Here is an 8,837-nt window from a genome sequence, read left to right on the forward strand (position 1 = left end):
CTCATATCCGAGTTCCATAAAATCACTTCGCCAAGCTAACTTAAATATTGATGTTTAGACATTTTCAGTGCCGGTAACTTATTATCAGCTTATAATTTATTGATTTCCTAATATTTTTGTAAAAAAAAAAAAAGCTAATTTGTTAAGAGGTTATAAGTCAGGGTAATGCAACCTTTCACTCCATAGAAACGTATATATATATAAATATACAATATATATTATATGGCAATAATTAATAACCACCCCAGTAGTTTGCATGTTTGACAAGTACCAACTAACAGCTCATTTCACTTCGATAAGCCCAATCAGTTGTTTGCGTTATAATTACCTCGTTAATATCTGATTGTAATACTGAAGTTCTCCAGTAAATATTTTTTATAATAATAGCTAACTTTAATGAAATACTATAGAGTATAGGATAAACAATAATAGAGAATTGTGTGAAATCATCACAATTACATGCAAAGTGGTAAAAATATATAATATACCTATATATATACGTAGATCGTGTTATTCAATGTTAACTGTAAAATTAAACATTTTAATGGTCTGCTTAAAAAAAAAAAGTGAAATAATCATTAATTTTTACAATTATTGAGGATTAAATATAAACTATAATAATAAACTTTTATATATGTTATTATATTCTTTTTAGTTCGTCTTAACAAAAATAAATATATTTTCGTATTATAATGTTGGCATAAAATTAAGTACTCATAGTTATAAAATGCAGTAACAACAATCTAATCTACTTTAAAAATAATTAATTAAAACAGTTTTAAAATCTTAATTTCTAAAACTATAAGGATTTTACTATAGATGAGTCATTTTTAAAATAAAGTAAATTGGAACTTCAAAAATTCTTATTTGATATGATGAATAGACATACTTATTACGATGAATACACATTAATAATGTTGGCGTAGGTATATTTTAACGAATAACAAATAAATAAATAAAAATGGAAATACGATAATTATAGTGTTTAAATAATATACGATTTTTGTTTTATATCCATTTGATCAAAAAAAAAAAAAAAAAATTTAAATACATAAAAAAAAATTAAAGCTATGATTTAGTTCTTCTCTTAAAATGTTAACGTACATTTCATTTGTTGTTTAAAATGTACTCTGTTTACGCCTATATAACGCATCAGCTACACGCGCGTGCTTGTGATCGACATAAAGTTTATTTAGCAACTCCGTTGTGTCGCACGATCGCGACAGCAAAATAATTTATTATATTCATTATATACGTCCACAAGTCATTTGCAAATACCGCCGCCACCGCCGCCGCCACGACCATCTCGTGCGTGACGACGACGACGACGACTACAATAATACGTATGCCTAAACATTAATGGTATAAAACAGTGATTTATTCAAGTTCGTCAATTAAAAATTATTATGATTTAACGGCACTCCTCTGGTCGAACTCACCGGTAATAACGTATACTCTGCACACGCCGTACTCGACGTTTCAAAATTATTATTTTAACGATACCGCCACGACCGATACAGCTACTGTTCCTGTAGAATTTACACCGTCAGATGTGTAACGTAATATTATTGTAATAATAATGATCTGCCCCGTTTCCTATTTACAGACAATCATTTTTATTGCGTCCACGCGACATAATATTATGGTCTGCGCTCGTTTTACATCTGTTTATATCGGCACGATCGAAAACTCGACTGTTATTATTGTTGTCGTTTGGTGCTGCTGCTGCTGCTGGTGTCGTTGTTGTTGTTGTCGCCGTTTTCGTTGTTATTATTGCTGTTATTATTACTTATTATTATTCTGCGCCCAGATAAATAACCGAACTACCATTTGATATACATTTTATAATATACTCGTTTGACCGCGACCAATTTTCCACTATCATTTCGCCGCAACCAATATGCCGCGACAAATTTACGGGACGCCGATTATAGTAATATATTATTCCGACGTTTGTCGTGAATGGTCGTACGATTATAAATTTAAGTCGACGTGATATGACACGAATTACCGAGATCACCTATGTACCATTATCGTGTACACATCGCACCGCATAAACACGAGTCACACTATCTAAATCTGCACGCGAGACGAGAATACATAAGATAACGAGAATACTGTAAAGCGTATAATATTATGAATCCACGACAAGATTAATTAGGTACCAATCATTTCAATATAGTTTCCACGATTAATTCGTAAACGACACAAACTAATAAATACTGCGCAGTGCCAGTGCACTCCATCATCAATTTTCCATTGAATTACTCGATGACATGCTGTATAGCTTTGTTACTCGGTCTCGATGATGGAATTCGTCTATTGTCATTGACGTGGAGTCGAAAATTGATGTTTATATTATAGACTATACTATGTATATAAGCATGCCTATGACAAAGTCAATTTGATGATAATTTTGTTATCTAGATATTGTAGTTTTTTTATTTTTACGTCTTTGTGCCTAGGAAATAAACATAAGTCATAACTAAATACTCAGAATTTACATATTTTCAATACCATACTATGCAAATTATTTAAATCGATCGTATTTATTAAATTCATACCTTACCCGTCACCACGCCGCTCAGATCAAAAATAAAACGCATAGACCTCGTACATATTTGTTAACGGTCATTTGCCTCTCAGATATGACTACACAATATTTCAAGTCAGTTAGTCAGCACCGTGATATTGGAATAATAGTGAAATACGTATAATAAATTTGAATTATATTTTTACCTACCTAAAAAAAACAAAATGTTTGTATTTTTAAAATGTAAAATTATTTTATAGAAGTATACTAACTCTAAATAACATTTTATGTACTTTAATTTAAATGACAAGAACCATTCGACAGTAAGTACTACAAGATAAATGTTTGATAAGTTCTGGAAAGTTTATACCCTGTTATAAATCTTAAGTAAAAAACGTTTAAAACAAGTTCCAGATTAACGTTTTATATCTTTGAAAGAGAAATTGTCTTGGGTCACGTTAAGAGTAGTTTTGGACCAAAAAAAGTGTAACTTAACATTAATACATAATATATTATATTATTAGCAATAATATGTAATAGTTTATTACGTATTATTATAATAGGTACTACTAAATAAAATAATAAAATATTTTTCTCATATTTCATAGTTTTGAACGATTAATAATTAAAATAGTTAGTTTTAATGAACATACAGTTATACGAAATACAATAGTTTCATAATTTATTCATCAGTGATAATTACCTTGATTAAAATCTCTAATCAATTTTACAAATTTAATACTACGATGCCTTACATGATATAAGCCCTATGTTTAAAATAATATAATATATACACAATAATAGAAATGTAATTAGTAATGACTAATAGGTATTATCATACTTTTAATTATTGTAATTAAAATAAAGTATAAAATTCTTTCATCCACCTACTCTTGCTTAAACATTCGATCACAGATGTTTTTGTTTAACTTTATTCGTAATCAAATAATATTTTGAATGTAAATGAATACTCTCATTTATATAACTGTATATAAATAGTGTTTTTTAATCAATTAATTAATTATTTTTATGTGCAGATTCTTGGTCAAGTAACGACGACGAGTATTACAATTTATTACACCGTATATAAACCAAACAAGGAAAGAAACCTTGAGATGAGTGATGATGACATGTGTATACAGTATACACGTAAATTTGAACTTTAAATGATTAAAAATGTTAATAATACATTGGAAAAACAATTGTAAACTTAGATTTTCACAAATAATAATGACATTAGTTGTAGAAATACAATTAAAAAATATATTTATTCTACACTTGTATGGTAGGAAAAATATAACACCCAATAGGTACTCAATATGTAGCTCGAAAACTTTGTTTCGTACAATTTTCATCCAATAATATCCTATGTACTTATTAATATTGAAACTGAAGAAATTCGATAGTAATTATGCAGTATCTATTATATTATAATATTATAAAACACGGGCTCAATTAAATTGTGTGGTCAGGACGGTTCAACGGTAATACTCGTATTAAAATATATAAGTATCAGCTATTCATACTACAGCATTGAACATAATTTAGTTTTTTTTTTTTAAATAGAACTTCATTATTTTATTTAATATTAATAATAATAATTATTATTATTATTATTAGTATTATAATTAGTAACACAAGTATTACTATCAAAGGTTACTCTTAAAACTTTTAAATTATAATAATAATTTTAAAATACTCGTGGAAAACTGTGAATTGACTATGAAACATTTACCATACTATTATACTCGTATTTTAGGAAATAGATTTTACTCATCTATTTTTGCAACTAAAAAAAAATATTCCAAGTGAATTTTAACCAATAATTGTATCACTTTCAAAACGGTTTTACCGATTTCTTATATTAAATAAAAATATTTTTTCATTGGTATTTATTTTATAAAACTAGGTACTCAATTGACAATAATATAATATAGATGGAGATGCGTAAGTCTGAGTCATTCTCAGATTTCTTGTCTTAATCGTCACTTATAATTTAATATTGATAACATTTCGTATTTTAACAAGTGTGCTCAATGTATGTGCAAACCTTGATCAGTTTGTTCTCGAAACTATAATTATGCTACGCATAGTATCACAGCAACGAATCCCGTTCAAATGTGCTGTGGTATTATAATAGCGGTTGATCTATTGCCGGTACTTCATTATACCTAAGACATGTTTTAAGCGAAAATGATTGTCAACACTCCGGTGGTTTATCATCTCATGTGCGTAGTCCACAATGGGCAGCATTATTCTTTGGAGCCATTGTCGTAATTTTTATTAATGAATCACAGTTGAACTTAAAGAACAATGCTTACATTTGTGACTTGTTATTTTCGTTAACATCATTATTCACTGGTCTTAATACTATAACGTATATGATCTCAAATAATCTAAATACAATAAATTATTGTTATTTCAGATTATGAGTAAATAACAATACAATAAAGAAATAAATATAATAATTTTAATATGTAAGACACAACATCATTTTTTGGAGGCAAATTTCTTCTATAATGTTTAATATATTTTTTTAATAAAACATAAGAAAATGAAAAATATCATCAAAAATTTGCGATCATAGTATATTTCAAGAATATTTAGTAAGTATATAATTCAACGCAAGATAAAATGGTTGACATCATAGTCATAAATCGTGGGAGAATTATCCCCTCATTCACCAAAAAACATAAACCATAAAATATTTCCTATTTTGACCTCGTCAATATAAATACATTATATTATTGTAATATTATTCACTATTTTCGTGTTAATTTATATTTTTAGTCCCCTTCTCCAGATTTTTAACTATATTTACGCCTATAATTGACACGATACAGTACCTAATCGCGTGTACACATCAAACAACGAATGCGGTCATGAGCTATAATTTAAACTATTATAGCATTTGAAAAACACTTCTGAACGAAGTTCGGTCGAGTTCGATCTAAATTTTTAGGTGGTTATCACGTATGATTCATATTACTTATCAAGATAAACCATCGAGTAAATCGAAAAGTATTTCTTACAAGCACTTTATATTTAAAGGTGCGCATTGAACATTTTTTAGCACACATTCAGTACGATAAAAATGTCTATAGTAAAATATAATAAAAAAAAATAGTGTTGAATATATCAAAATTTATTAAATATTATAAAAACTTTATTTGTTTTCAAGATAAAAATTGTATATTATATTATTTTTATTGCATGATGTATGCATATATTCAATAATGTTGTATTACATGTTGTCTAATATTGTATTATTGTATTTATGTAAGTACAGAGTATATCTGGTCGGAGTTTCTATGTCTGCATAATTCATCAAAATTATATTTAAACATATTTTATATATAAAAATTTATATTTTTAGGACGGATTGTGATACTTAGATGATACATTTTGATTAAATATTTCAAATTTTTAACAAAAATTTGCTTTAATACCCACACAAAGTGTTTTAGCTCTTTTCAATATTTCATCAAAGCATTTTACCATCATTAATATTATATTCAATGTTACGGCCATAATATAATATTCGTAGTGCGTATATTGTACTCGTATATATTATATCATTACAAAATGTGTTTTTTTAGATGCTGGTTAAACTGGCTAAACAACTTGCAAAGTACCGTTAAAACTTAAAATTGTTTTTTTAAACTATATTAATAAGAGTCTGATAAAAATATTATTTAAATTACATTAGTGTAGTAGTATACAAAGATGATATATATTAATACAATATTAAATTTATTCGTCGTTATTTTTGTAATAAAATTATATCAGTCACAAATTTAATTTTTTGCGATATACCTACTATACATTCAATCTTCGCTAGATAATACAAAATTGTTCAACCAACAACTAATGATGATTCATGTAAAAGTCAACATTTAGATAAATAGATATCTGGTATATTATATTATATTTGTAGTCAATATTTGTATTGGTATTGATGTACTATTGATAACTGCACTAAGAGGAGTATACACAAAATTAGTGAAATTACACAAATTATTATAAACCAACTACAGATTAATTGAAATAAGTTCACTTTTATGTGTAAAATATAGTTATGTGTACAATAATTATTGTACAATTTTACATTTACAAGCCACGTAATTTTTTATCAATAGGTATGACATAGTTAAATCAAAAATTATAATAATCAAGTAAAGAATAATTTTATGTATTACTTCAAAAAGTATCAAAAGACTTGCAGTTATATAAACTAGTATATTAAAAAGAAAGGCCTGATGTAGGTACATAAAATCAACCTTTGCAGTTATTTACAGTAGAATATATGGGTAAACATAAACATACATACCGTTAAACAGAACCGAACATTATTAGATCAGCTTTAGGTGATTGATTACCATATTTTTTTTTCATTTCCTAACCTTTTTCACAATAATAAAATAGATTTAATATGAATAAAATAATTAAAATTTAATATAATTTTAAATTTTGAATACATACAATTCATGTTTTAAAATTATAAAATAAACCTATTATAAATATAAATTAAATGAATGACGTATTAATGTATACTATATAGATGCTTATGATGTTATGACAGGAATAGAAATCTATCGACAAAAAATCGAGGTAGGTAGTTAAAATAAATATAATATGATACCTATCAAATAAAAACAATATTTGTATAGGTAATAATTTAAATTATTATTTTTAGATTCAAAGTATACGTACTATGTGTCTAATGTCTATTATTCTAATAAATGTAAAATATCTAATACAAATTTTTGTGTAAAAAAATCTAGTTGTTTACAAATTGAAACACTTTAGACATAAACACATAACTAGGTATACCTACTTCATTATAATATTACAATATCAATAACATTGTAAAAATACTGAATAGCATACATCATATTATGTAGGTAATTATTTAAATATATGTAAATATTAAGTACAAATTAACAAACCTAAAATGGATACCTCCTTTCTTTAACGTTTCCTTATGAAAAAAAATAAAAGAAAATAGGCAGTACAAGTGATTATTCGTTTTTCCATTTAATATTAAATGTTCAGCTAATATATAACGAGGAAGAAAACAAATTAAGAGAAAATGTAACAATTATTACGAAATTTGTCAATACATGTCAATAATGTATCAATACAAATATGTACAAAATATAATTTCCTATTATACGGCAACAGCAATATCATCCGTGAAGTATATATAAGAATAATTGTATTGTAACTGTCAATGTTAAAATGTATTTTCTAGAACTATTACATTATATAAAAATAAATAGTACCTATTTTTCGATAATAGCAGTAGATGCATACTCGTATGTGTTCTGTAATATATTTTAAATTTTGGATTTCGATAAAACCCGTTAGACTGTAAAATTGTATAGGTAAGGTATTCATTATCTCAAAGAATAAAATACTAGTTTATCAAAAACGACAATATATTGTGTTCGTGCCTTATATTATATTTTATAGACTGAAATGATTGAATATTATTATTTTGGTTGCGAGCTAATAATAATTAAATGAGCCTCGCATGACTTTTTAATATTTTAGTCAATAATTAAACGTTAATGTAAAATACATATATCTAACGATTAGTCGTTTAAAAACCCATTCCTGTACTTTCATTTAATCGCTATATATTAAAAATTGTTCACAAAACTCTTGTTTGACTCATTATTATTACAATGATATAATCGAACAGATGACGGGAAGTCGAAAGAGTTCATAAAAATTCTACAAGTGAAAACCGGTCTTGCCGTAAACTACCGGACGTGAATCACTGTGCGCTATTTGACGGTACTTATATATACTAGATTATAATATTAACATCGACACCATCTATGTCAGTATACTTATGACTCATAATCGTTTTCAGTGTTCTCCCAGTCTTGGCGCCGCCACTGTAATTATATATTCCACTCTCAAATATGATAATTATCGATAATCTGTGCTTACGTGTACAGAAAAGTCTGTAAAGTATTATGTACATTTTAATTTTATCACAGTAAAAAAAATTAATCTATACTTACAAATTCAGGTATATAATTGTTATTTTTAGTGGTTTGAGTAACAAACCATAATGAACAATTAACAAAACTTACTAAAATAATAATAATAATTGACGTACCTACATGACACTGATGCGTTGTGTGTACAGACGAAACGAAGATAATTACCTAAAACATATAGGTAATAAATAAATAAAACAACATTTAACTGTTGTCAATAAAACGGATGTCTAATAAAATAATTTATAAGACAAAATATCCTGTTCTTAAGATAATATCAACACAATTAA

This window comes from Aphis gossypii, chromosome 2, assembly GCF_020184175.1.
Source record: "Aphis gossypii isolate Hap1 chromosome 2, ASM2018417v2, whole genome shotgun sequence".
Taxonomy (NCBI): Eukaryota; Metazoa; Arthropoda; class Insecta; order Hemiptera; family Aphididae; genus Aphis; species Aphis gossypii.